Consider the following 13380-nt stretch of genomic DNA (forward strand, 5'->3'; position numbering starts at 1 on the left):
TGGGGGGATTTCTTTGCCCCATGCAAGCGTGGTTTGAATTCTCCAGCATTGGAGGTGCCCTTTCCACTTTTGGGTTCGCCACCAGGATGGCGCTCCATTCAAAGCCTCCCAATTGTTAGCCATCCTGCAGAAGTCCATAACACTCATTGGCGAGGATCCCAAGAGATTTGGTACTCATCCTTTCGCATTGGGGCAGCCTCAGAGGCGGCCAGGTGGGGTTTCTCTGCTGACAGCATTAAATTATTGGGGCGTTGATCTTCAGATTGCTTTTTACATTATATTAGACAGCTTGATCAGATTATTTAGATCTTGGGTATTAATTGTTTTTTCTTTACAGGTCGCAAGCAAGTATGGCTCATTGGCCACTCGTTCATCAAGTGGGCTGCCACGCAGGCGGATAAACGTAATTTTGGCTGCAATTTGGGCTTCTCGTCTGATGCAGTGGCCTTGTCTTGGTGGGGCAAAAGTGGGATGAGGTTTGGACAGTTGCTCCCACTGATAAGTGAGTTTTATTTTTAAACCATGCCGGACTTTCTGTTACTTCATCTGGGAGAAAATGATTTGGTCCAATTATCTGGTTTAGGTTTACTGATTGACATGAAAGCTGACTTAGAAGTTTTCTTGAAAACATGGCCACGTTGTCAGCTCATTTTGACTGCTCCACTGCCCAGGAGAGTGTGAAGAGGGGCAAATAGTTACACGGCTGTGGAACGTGCTCGGAGAAAGGTGAACAGGGATCTTCAACGTTTTTGTTTCATAAATCGTATTTTTTTGTTAGAGCATGATGACATTAACAGAGCAGATTTTCAATTTTTCCGGCATGATGGGGTGCACCTTTCTTTTATGGGTAATGAGGTTTATCTGCTACGCATTAGTGAGTTACCTGCTGGAATTTTACGCATCAATCCTTGGTGTTGATGTGGTACTGTTTAGCGGCAATACCTTAATTACACATGGTGGTTCAATAGTATGTTTTTATTGTTACATTTTATCAGCATTTTTTTCCCTATTGATGTTTCCGCCTTTCTCTGCCCTTGTTTTTCTACCCCCCATCCTTCCTATTCCACGCCCATTTCGTTCCTCTTCACAGTTTTACTGATGTTTTACAGTTTTTTTTTACAAATGTAGCTGTTTATTTTTCTATTTCAGCGTTTTCTTGAGGTGATAGTTTTCCATGTATGCTTTTATGTTAGATCTGTTCATAGTTTGACGACAGTTTATTTGGATCAATTTACTGTTTTATCCATACCTATACGTGTTTTTGTCTACATTCGCAATAAAGATTTCCTGTTTGGCGACAGAGGTTTTTTATGGCATATAATTTGGTTATGTATAGACATTGGCTTTGGGGGTGGGGGGCAGGAATAACACCTGTGATAGGGTTTTTCCTGGTGGCAGATTGGGAGAAAATCAAGACAGGCAGGAAGGGCTGGGGGCATTAGGAATAGGTTCGGTCAGAGGGAAGCAGGGGAGAGAAGTTGGAGTCAAGAGGTAGGCAGGAGAGGGACATAGGCTCGGGGAGGAGGTTAGGCCGAACAAAGTGGGGAATTAGTGGTCAGGGATCCCTGATTGGAGTAGGGGATGGGGGTGTTAGATCGGGAAATTGTTGATGCTATGATATGTTATGTTATTATATTATGTAATGCCTATCTGTCCAATAAAGCGGCCTTTTACCCCGAATTGGAGTGGGGCGTGGTTATTGCCCGATGGGGTCTTGGGGGCAACGCGCGAAGAGCGTTCGCCCCCGGGCTAATTCGGGCATTGATATGCCCCGCTGCTGCTCGCGGGTGGGGGCGCACTAGGATTGGGCAGGAGGTTTTCAGGCGCGAGCGCGGAACATAACGTTCCGTGTTGCGCACTTCAAGTCGGGCGATAGGCGTGAGGAGGCAATTTGACCCACCCTCCCACCCTCTTTTGTCATTTGTTTTTAAAAAAACAAACAAAAAAAAACAAACATATATGTATTACCTACTGGCGGTCGCCAGTAGGTAGTTATAGTTAGGATTGTTTTCCATAGGGAAATCGCAACATTCTATTGGGAATAACTTTGGCGCCGGTTGAGGAATCTGCCTGAAATTTTCCTCAAATTTGCCTCGCGGCTCTCCGCTCCCCTGAAAGTTTGGGGGGGGTTTGTGAAGCGGGGGCCGAGATAAAAGGGGGGTCCCAAAACATGTTTTCTCCATGTTAATTTCCATAGGGCGGTTGGCCTCACTTTTAGCCCGAATGGCTGAATGGATTCCCACCAAACTTGGCAAAATTGTAGGGACTGGTAGCCCGATGTGCCTTTGCTATGTCTCAAGATATGTGATCCAGAGGATTTTGAGTAATTTAGGTTAAAAAAATATATATATCTATAGCCGCGCCCCGGTACGCGCACCGGGAAGCGCTCCGGGCACGCCAAGCGACTTGCGCACGGAAAGCTGATTGGCTCTCGGGTGTCTGTAAACATTCCAAACAGTCCGGAGCAGCCGCCATCTTGTGTCTCGGTAGGATCGAGACACAAGAGGTGGCAAAAACAAAGGGGGAAATAACCAAAAGGGGGCAGGGTAGACCCCCCCTGACCCCCTAGGTTTGATGTGGGGGCCATAAAAGGGTCCCGCGGGTGAACAAATAAATTTAATTTTTTTTCGATTTTCGCAGGGGTAGTGCCCGGTACGCACACCGGGGAGCGTACCAGGGAGCATACTTTGGTGAAAAATAGTGAAAATAATAGTGTAAAATAATCATTTTGAGTGATTACAGGTAGGGTAGCTCTGAAAAGAGCTTTTGGGTTCTGTGGCTGTTTTAGGTACCTACAAGTACGTCCCACACACACCGACACGCACACAACCCCACACCCACACACTCCCCACACACACACCTCACATACGCACACCTCCACCCACACCCAAACACCCCACACCCCCACACCGACACCTTACACATCCACACCCACACCCACACATCCCACACACCCACACTCACACACACACCTCACCCCCCCAACACACACACACACACACACGCACACACAGATACCTCACAGACACACCCCACACCTCCCACACACACACCTCCCACACACACACACACACACCTCACAGACACACCCACACATCCCACACATACACACACATCCTACCCACATACCCCCCACACCCACATCCCCCCACACACACCTCACATACCCACACCCCCACTTACACCCAAACACCCCACACACCCACACCCACACACACACCTTACACACCCACATCCCCACCCACACCCACATACCCCACACATCTACACACACCTATACACCTCACCCCCCCAGACACACACACACCTCACAGACACACCCCACACATCCCCCACACACACCTCCCCCCCACACATGGGGAAAACTCAGTGAAACAGTAAAATAATAATTTAAAGTGCTTAGAGGTAGGGTAGCTCTGAATAGAGTTGTTGTGTTGTGTGGGTGATTTAAGTACCAACATGTAGGTACCAATGCAGAGTCTTAAATTCAATGTACACTGTTTTTTATGTAGATATCTTGCATGTTGTTACAGAAGTTATTGTGGAATATGGAATCCATACCATAGTCTGTCAGGAAAGCAGAAACAGATCTTTTAAGTACTCCCTGAGAAGACCTAGGGGATCATGGGTAGTCTACCCTGCTCCCTTGTGATGTTTTCAAGTATTACATTTTACTCTCTTCTGAATCTACACAAAATTGGCAGTGATATGGTGTATTAGAGACAGAGAGTGAGAGAAAGGAGGCAGGAGATGAAAAAGAGATGTGAAAAACACATTGGAGATAATATGGTGGGAGAAAGGAAGTAACTATGAGCAAATTTACTATGTAACACAAAAAAGTTGCACAGTATACTGTAAGTCTCAGTTTATATTATAATCATTTTGGTAATATTGAATGAATTACATATAAAAATGAATAATGTCTCGAACAATTTTTAATTATTAAATAAAAATTTATTGTTGAGATTGTTCATAATTTAATAACACTTCTAACATTACATCATCCGGAATGTCCTCCAAATTTTCATGACATGATTCAAATGATTCAAGACAGTCAGTTAGTTGTTGATCCTCAGACTCATCCATGAAATCCAAGTCTTCGTTAAGAATATCTTTATCCATAATTTCAAAAGAAATTGTATTGCTCTTCTCTTTACCTTCCATTTTTGCTGTAAATTGCATAAAAAATAACTATATCAGTAGAGTTAGGGCACTGTTGGGTTTAAGTTCAGACAGGTACTTCTGAGTTTTTAACAGTGAAGTTATTTTTGGGCAGTGTATGGTATCAGGCAGGAAGTAGAAATATAAAAAAGTGCATGTGATGAAGCCTAAGTAAATTCATAATTATACCAGAGAAGCCTAACTCAATCCATAAGTATAACAGAGAAGCCTATCTCAATCTATAACTATAACAGAGGGACAGTAAAAAACTATACATAGTTCCCCTTACAAATGAACAACTTACCTTTCAGAAGGAGTGGATGTTTTCAGAGGAAATCTTTTATAAATGTACCTCAGGTAGTACTAGTCAAAATGGCTGTGTTTCCCTCTCATTTTTCATTTATATTCATGTACATAACCAATCAAATGTCAGGAAAAAAAAGTAGAAAATGAAAGTAACATTTTAATTGGTTGTAAATCCAAACTCTTCATATGTGTTTTTGTCATGTAATTTACCTCAGGATATTTAGACAGGGCTACAGGGCAAATGGCTCAATTGAATTCCACCAAATTTGGGAAAATGGTAGGGACCGGTATGTAGTATGGCCTATTCTATATTTGGTGAACATCTCTACAGAGGTTTTTATGTAAATTAACTTGAAAAAATTTTTGGGAGCGCTTCCCGGTGCGCGCCCCGGCAGCGCTACGGGAGTCCTCCATCTTGTGTTTCGGAAGAATTGAGACACAAGATGGAGGACAAACAACGTTGGGAATGGGTAAAAGGGGACACGGTAGACACTCTCTGACCCCTAGGTTTTCTGAGGGGGGCTTAGGAGGCCCATATAGGACCAAAAAAAAAAATTCTTTTTTTATTTTCGCAGGGGGAGCGCCCGGTACGCGCACCGGGAAGCGTACCGGGGAGCGTACTTTAGTGAAAAACAGTGAAAAAAGTTAGAGAAAAATAATCATTTTGAGTGATCAGAGGTAGGGTAGCTCTGAAAAGAGCTTTTGGGTTCTGTGGCTGATTTAGGTACCTACAAGTAGTTTCCAATGCACAGTCTTATATTCAGGAGGAATATTCTATTCCCCTCATCTGTAGATATCTTGCATGTTGTAACGCAAGTTGTTGTTGTATATTGAACCCATTCCATAGTCTCTCATGTAAGCAGGAACAGATTTATTCACATGTTTCCGTGCTTTGTCAAATTGTGGACAAAATTGGTTGGACCACTTCCATTTCTGTCTTTGGCATATATTGGAATATACCAAGGCAGTTTGAGGAAAAAGTGCCATCAATTGCTCAAAGGTGTCCTTCAAAAGCATTTCCAGACCTACCCCAGTCAAAGTGCCTAAGTCATTTCCACCACAGTGCAGAATTATGAGGTTAGGGTGTGGCAGATGCAAAAAGGTTTTCACCAATGGTATCAATTGATGACATCTCAATCCTCTTTGGCCAATCCATTTTATGTCTACATTTGGTAAGTCAAGGTTGTGAAAACGTCTGGTAGCTGCATACCTTTGCGCCCAGTGGATGTAGCTATGTCCAATAATCAAGACAGAATACATGGTAAGAGGAGGTTCTGGTGCAGTCAGATGAAGTGTGGGAATGAAATGGCAGTTGGAACAGTATGAGTTTGCAAAAAAAAACTGTGGAGTTTCAGTGCTCTTCAATCACAAGCAATGATTGGTGGATTCAGATAGTTGAAAACTGGAAGTTAGGGTGCATGGTTCTGTTCTGTGAAAGAAGCAATTTGAATGGTTAAGAAAAAGTCATTTAAAGAAAGATTGCAGCGGATAAGCTGGTGTATTGAGAGGTCAAACATCCTTGCTTAGTTCATTTGCAACATTGTAGAATAAACTTTTAACCCTGAGAGCTCAGTGAGGAGGGAGTTGCTATGGTAACAGGTAGAAAAGGCTGAGGGGGGGAAGGGTGTTGGTTTGAAAATAGAGTGGGAAGAGTTTTGATTGGTTACCATGTGCAATATGTGTGTAGAATTAGAGGTTCTCTGTGCCATTCATGGTTGCAGTGCCTGGAGTACATACCGTTTGCTCTGCTAAAGAAATATTGGTGTGTGTGTCTGACACTGTTCTCAATCTCCTAAAGCATTTGTAAAGGTGTGTAATGATTCATTTAATATACATAGAGACTTGTATACTCTATGGAGAAGATTTGGAAGCAAATTGTGGTTTTTTAATGTTGCTTTGTGTCATGCTTTTTGATAATGCTTGGTAAAAAGTTTTTACTGCATAGAGGAATTGTATTTTGTAAAATTGTGAAGTTTCAGTAGTGACATGGAATTCTTGTACATAGGACCTGTGCTGTGTTTCTTAAATGTGATGTCAAAAACGATTTTGGGGGAAATGAATGGCTTTTACATTTTTGAGAAGGAATAAAGAGTGTCTGCATGCTTAAAGAAATAAATTTGCCCCTTTCACAATGATGTCACCTGTGTTACCTCAGATTAGGAAGTAGATTGTGCAAATGAGTTGAGGCATGTCCAGAGGTACAGAGGAGGTGAGGCCTTTGTTCAAGACTGTAGTGGGAGAGAGGTCTTTCCTGGGGAGCATAGGTGGTGAGGCTTGTGTCTAAGAGTGCAGTGGACTAGGCATCATGAAGCCTATCCCCGACTGCACTCTTAGACACAGGCGTCAATTCGACTCTTTACAATGATGTTACCTGTGTTAACTCAGTGTAGGAAGCACATTGAGTTTGTTTGCATAGAGGAATTGTATTTTGTAAAATAGTGAGGTTTCAGTAATGACATGGAATGCTTGTACATAGGACCTGTGCTGTGTTTCTTAAATGTGAAGTCAAAAACGATTTTGGGGAAAATGAATGGCTTTTACATTTTTGAGATGGAATACAAAGTGTTTGCATGCTGAAAGAAATAAATTTGACCTTTTCAGAATGATGTTACCTGTGTTAACTCAGTGTAGGAAGCACGTTGAGTTTCGTTGCATAGAGGAAATGTATTTTGTAAAATTGTGAAGTTTTAGTAGTGACATGGAATGCTTGTACATAGGTGCTGTGCTGTGTTTCTTAAATGTGATGTCAAAAACGATTTTGGGGGAAATTATTGACTTTTAGATTTTTGAGAAGGAATAAATAGTGTCTGCATGATTAAATAAATATATTTCAACCTTTCACAATAATGTCACCTGTGTTACCTCAGATTAGGAAGTAGATTGTGTAGTTGGGGTGAGGCATGTCCAGAGGGACAGAGGAGGTGAGGTCTGCGTTCAAGACTGTAGTGGGAGAGAGGCCTTTCCTGGGGAGTATAGGTGGTGAGGCCTGTGTTTAAGAGTGCAGTGGACTAGACTTTATGAAGCCTATCCCCCACTGTACTCTTAAACACAGGTCTCACCTTCTTTGTACCCGTGGACAGACCTCTCTTCCACTACACTCTTCAATACAGACCTCACCTCTCCTGCACCCCTAGACAATCCTCACCTCATCTGCAACCCTGAATAGACTTCAACTAATCTGTATCCTTAGACAGGCCTCAGCTTATTTACACCCTTGGACATGCATCACCTCATCTGCACCCAGTTACCATCATTTATACTCAATACATTGAGGCCTGTCCAGAGGACACAGATGAGGTAAGGCTTGTCCAAGAGTGAGAGGAGGTCATTCCTCTCCACTGTACTCCTGGACACTGAATGCTTGTACATAGGACCTGCACTGTGTGTCTAAAATGTTATTTAAAAAACGATTTTGGTGCAAATCAATGAGTTTTAGATTTTTAAGAAGGAATAAATAGTGTCTGCATGATTAAATACATATATTTCATCCTTTCACAATAATGTCACCTGTGTTACCTCAGATTAGGAAGTAGATTGTGCAGATGAGGTGAGGCATGTGCAGAGGGACAGAGGAGGTGAGGCCTGTGTTCAAGACTGTAGTGGGAGAGAGGCCTTTCCTGAAGAGCGTAGGTGGTGAGGCCTGTGTCTAAGAGTGCAGTGGACTAGGTTTCATGAAGCCTATCCCCCACTGCACTCTTAGACACAGGTCTCATCTTTTTTGTACCCGTGGACAGACCTCTCTTCCACTACACTCTTCAATACAGGCCTCACCTCTTCTGCACCCCTGGAGAATCCTCACCTGATCTGTAACCCTGAATAGACCGTTTGCTTTTTGTCATTGCTTTCTTGTTTGGTAATAGTGGTCTATAATGTGCTATTTTTTTCTTTAACACAGATTGAAATCAAGATTTCAAGAGTAAGGAAAGATGCCCTCAAGGCAAAGGAGAAGAAAACATGATAACCGCAAAAAAACAAAAACAGCAACGGAATTACAGCACTCTTCCACAACAAATACTTCAACAAACAGGAACAAAGCTCCTGGTAAGACAACTAAGTCTTTCTTACGGAACATATGTAGATCAAAAAAAAATGTTGGACAGCATGTAGAAAAAGAGAATGAGAGAGTAAATTTGAAAAGGAAGGAGAGACCCTCAAAAAATCTTACACTGGAGCAGGAGAGAATAATATGTATAGGAATAGAAGGCAGAATCAGTTTAGAGACATTCGTAAATGAATGTTTCGCAATAGGGTGGTTTTAAATTTGTTAAAAAAACATAAGGAAAGGTAAACAGAGAGCTGCTTTTTATAAGAAAAAGAAAAGTGTAGAGAAGATTGTTGATCAGGCTTTTGAAGTTAAGAAAAAATTATTTATTTTATTAATCAATAGAATTAGGACACTTAACAAGACAATTGATGTTTTCAAATCAAACAGTAGATGGAAAAGAGTAATTAGTCGGAATAATTTTTGTAAAGTTTTTTCAGGAGAATGGATGCACAGTTCAAGTTGTGAGCCATTTTTTAATGAGGAGAGTTACTTCCAGGAGAATGATTTAGTGCATGCAGTTGACACCAGTGGTCGAGCATATGAAGTGAAAGACGGTTGTCCGATTGAAAAAGAGAAACTTGTGCCTAGAGAACCAGAAGAGGTGTTAACTGATGAAGTTTTAGGGAGACGTACTAAGGGTCCAGTGTATACTTGGAAGTGTAGTCGTATTTGTAGTGTGCGACAGGAATCAATTGATTTGTTTTGTAATTTCTTATGTACATATAGTAAGAAAAGTCTAAAGCAGAAAGTGAAGTTGTTGCAAGACTTAGATCCTTGCAGAGTGAGAGAAAACACAGGTTTGCAAGGGCATTCACTGGCTTGTCTTTCTAGAAAAGTCTGTCAGAGTGTTTTTCATCATTTTAGGATGTTAGCAGTGCATCATACCAAAATGAGGAAATTAGTGAGAATGTTGTATTATGCAAAAAGTCCAGCACTTAAGCTTAAACAATTAAACAGTGCTCTTTTGCATGGAACTGAATTAGATGTGAAGAAGATTTGTGAAGAAATTGAGATTTGTTATTTTGGTGAAAAAGAGGACAGTGTAGAAATTGACACAGCAATTCAAGGTAATGTGGAAGACAATGTACAGATTTCAAGTACAGAAAAGTTTGACCAGGAAATTACCAGGTTTAAGGTGAAATCAAGTGAAAGGCCGAATTTTACTTGTGTGTGTTGTCGACGAAGTCATTATAAGCATCAAACTAGATTAGTTGATGTATACGTAAAAAGTGAAAAGATAAATAATTATGAGTGGAAGGATTTTGCAACCTATTTGTGGGTGGAGAATTGTTTTAATTTGAGTTCTGATCAGCGTATTTGTAAATATTGTTATGATAAATTAAATCAAAACAGAATGCCTGCTAGAGCTGTTCATAATAATCTGGAGTTGGTAGACATTCCCCGTGAATTGATGGATTTAAATACATATGAGTCTATTTTGATTCAATGTGTCCATCCTTTTCAGGCAATTGTTCGCATGGAGCCTAAGATAGGGAAATTGCCTCCTACAGATTTGCAGAGAGGATTAAAGAGAAAAGTTGTTTATTTGCCTCTAGATTTCAAAAAAAATATTGATACAATTGGTATAGAAAAAGTAGAAGAGGAACCTTTAGTTATTCTAGTTAATGGGGTTCCGACAAAGAGTAAGAAAATCTGGCAAGATTTAGTGGATGTTAGGAAAGTCAAAAAGGCAATGTTGTATTTAGTCAAAAACAATGAGTATTACAAAGATGTATGTGTTGCAGCAGATGAAACAGCTGCAGATGAAGACAGTGATTGTTCAGGTGGCCACATTGAAAAAGTTGATGTGTCTAGAAGTGAAGAAATATATGAACATTATACTGTTCATCCTTTCCATTCCAAAGAAGTAATGGGGAATGTAATTGAATTGTTTCAAATGAAAGCAGCAAAAGGAAGTCCCATTAGTGTATGGGAAGAAAGTTTGGAAGCTCGTTGTTTTCCACAGATTTTTCCAACAGGTCGAGGTGGACGATATGACGATCGACCACTTCAAATTCCTGCATCTGAATATCGAACTGTAAGATAATATGCTGAAGATCCAAGGTTTCGTCAATGCATTCCCTATTTGTTTCATTTACTGAATCAAAGTGACTTGTCTGGGCTTTCCTATGCAGTAAACCATATACTGAAAAGTGGAGCACATCTGCAAAATGTTTCGGTGAGGGACTTTATGGAGAAAGTGAATCTGACAGATAATATTTTGGAATCTCATTTAATCAATCTCATGGCATGTCAGCGTGGTACAAATGAGTATTGGTACCGTCGTCATGGGGAATTGAAATGTATGCTAAGAAACTTAGGAACTCCTACATGGTTCCTCACTCTTAGCTGTGCTGCGTATGCATGGGACGACTTACTTCAATTTCTACGAGAGGCAAATGCAAATATACAAAATATAGAATTCAAAACACCTGGAGAACTGTGTTCTTTGGATCCAGTGAATGTATGCAGATATTTCAATCATAGATTTGAAGCTATTATGTCTTTTATTACCAACAAAAAAAACTCCTCCCTTTGGAGATGTTTTGGATTTTTTTTGGAGAAAGGAGTATCAAGCGAGAGGTGCTCCTCACATACATATGTTGTTGTGGATAAAAGATGCACCCAAATTAGGAACAGATTCAGATGAGACAGTGATGAGCTTCATTGAAGAGTATTCAACATGTGCTGTTCCGAAAACTACCGAAGAAAACAGTTTAAGGCAACAAGTTTTACGCTTTCAATCCCATCGTTGTGGAAAGTACTGTCGTTGAAAATTCAGAAACAAGGACAAGTTCTACACAAAATGTTGTTTCGGCTTTCCACGACCAGTGATTTCTAAAGGAAGAGTAAATAATTTGATGTCTTCTCTGCGACATACTGTGACGAGGAAATCACCAAAAAATACTGACAATTTAAAAAGAAACGAAGAGTCCAAGTACATCAACGACTACAAGCCAGTGATTTTGTCCATGTGGAATGCTAACATGGATATTCAAATCGTTGCTGACAACTCTATTGCTGTGGCTCGATATGTGACGTCTTACATCACAAAAAAAGAAAAGACAGAACTGAAGGAAATGTGGGAGGACATTTCACATGAAAAGAGTCTAAGCAAGAAATTATACAGTTACAGTCTGAAGATGTTGTCGCATCGAGAAATTGGAGCACATGAATGTTCTGATCGATTGTCATCAGCAAGTCTCTATGCCAAATCTAGAACCATCATTTGGGTGAGTCTAGGTCTTGCTGCAACACGAAATCGAGTTTTGAAATCTGTACAAGAAATAGAGTATTTGGCGGAGAAAGAACCAGAAAGTACAGATATTTTGAAGACAAACATGTTGGATACATACTATCCAAATAGAAGTAGTCATCTTGAGAACAGTTGTTTGTATGAAGTTCTGCAAAACTATATTTATAAGAGAACTATCAGAGAAGATATCAACAATAGAATATATGCTATCATTGGGTGTGAAGGATGTCTAGTGAGACAGAGAAAAGGCCATTTGATTAATTATCGAAAATTGAGTTGCGAAAATCCAGAGAAAAGGGAATTTTACTATTTAGTTCTTTTGCAACTCTTTAAGCCATGGCGTACAGAAGAGGAACTACTTGGAGATTTTCTCTGTTACGAAGATTCTTTTAATGGAACCAAGGATACCATAGAATGTCCTGTTTTTCCAAATTATCTGCACATGTTGAACGAAGAAATAGAGCAAGAAGCCACAATTGCTGCAGAGATTGCTAGAGACAGTTCTCAAGACAGTCAGAGTTCTGCTTCATTGAGTCAGGATCCACTTGGAGGACCAATTATTCAAAATGAAGCTGCCACTGCCATGGATGAGGTGGAAAGAGCTATGGAACAAGCTCAAGATGATGTAGTTAACTTAGAAGATTTGGTGAAATAACTAAACCTTGAGCAGAAACAGATATATGACGAAGTCACAGAACAGATTGAACATGGATTCACTCATGAGAAAAAAGAGTGCTCATGTACATCATTCAAACCAGTCCAACTGTACGTAAGTGGAGAAGCGGGAACTGGAAAAAGTTTTCTGATTAAAACAATTGCAACTTATCTGCAGAAAAGGACTGAATCGCCGCTATCTTGTGTTGTTACCGCTCCAACTGGGCTGGCAGCACATAATATTAAAAGGATTACTTTACATTGTTTACTGATGCTGCCAGTGGAACATGATAACAAATTGCAATATCGCAAGCTATCTGGAGATGCGTGTTCTGAAGTTTCGAGAGTCCTGAAGAAAATGAAACTTCTTATCATTGATGAAGTAAGCATGGTGTCAAATATAATACTTGCTTTTGTGCATTTGAGAATGCAAGAAATTCTTAGAACAGACTATGATGTCCTATTTGGAGGAAAACATATTATTGTTTTTGGAGATCTACTGCAGTTGACTCCAGTGAAAGGACAACCTGTGTTCAAAATGCTCACGCTTGAAGATACCAGGAAGTGCCTAGGAAGCATTGGAAACGTTAATATATGGTTAATCTTCAAATATGCAGAACTGCTTCAAAATATGCGACAGGCAAAGGATGAATATTATAAAAATATTCTACAAGATGTAAGAATCGGAAAAGTAAGTCAGCATGGGAAAGAAGCTTTACATGGACGATTAATTTCAAATTTGTACCCAAATGAAAACATTCTTCCAGAGAATATTTTTAAGAAAATTAACGAGAAGAAATCTGGCATATGTTTGATGCCAACTCTGAAAGAATGTTCCATGTTCAACAAAAAAATGTTAAAGTTAGAAAATGAAGAGATAGTGAAACTGGAAGCTATAGATAAAATAGAACATATGGGAGCAACAATTATTTTGTCTGATAATTTGAAATCAAAATTG

The sequence above is a fragment of the Lissotriton helveticus genome, chromosome 1_1, assembly GCF_964261635.1.
Source record: "Lissotriton helveticus chromosome 1_1, aLisHel1.1, whole genome shotgun sequence".
Lineage (NCBI taxonomy): Eukaryota > Metazoa > Chordata > Amphibia > Caudata > Salamandridae > Lissotriton > Lissotriton helveticus.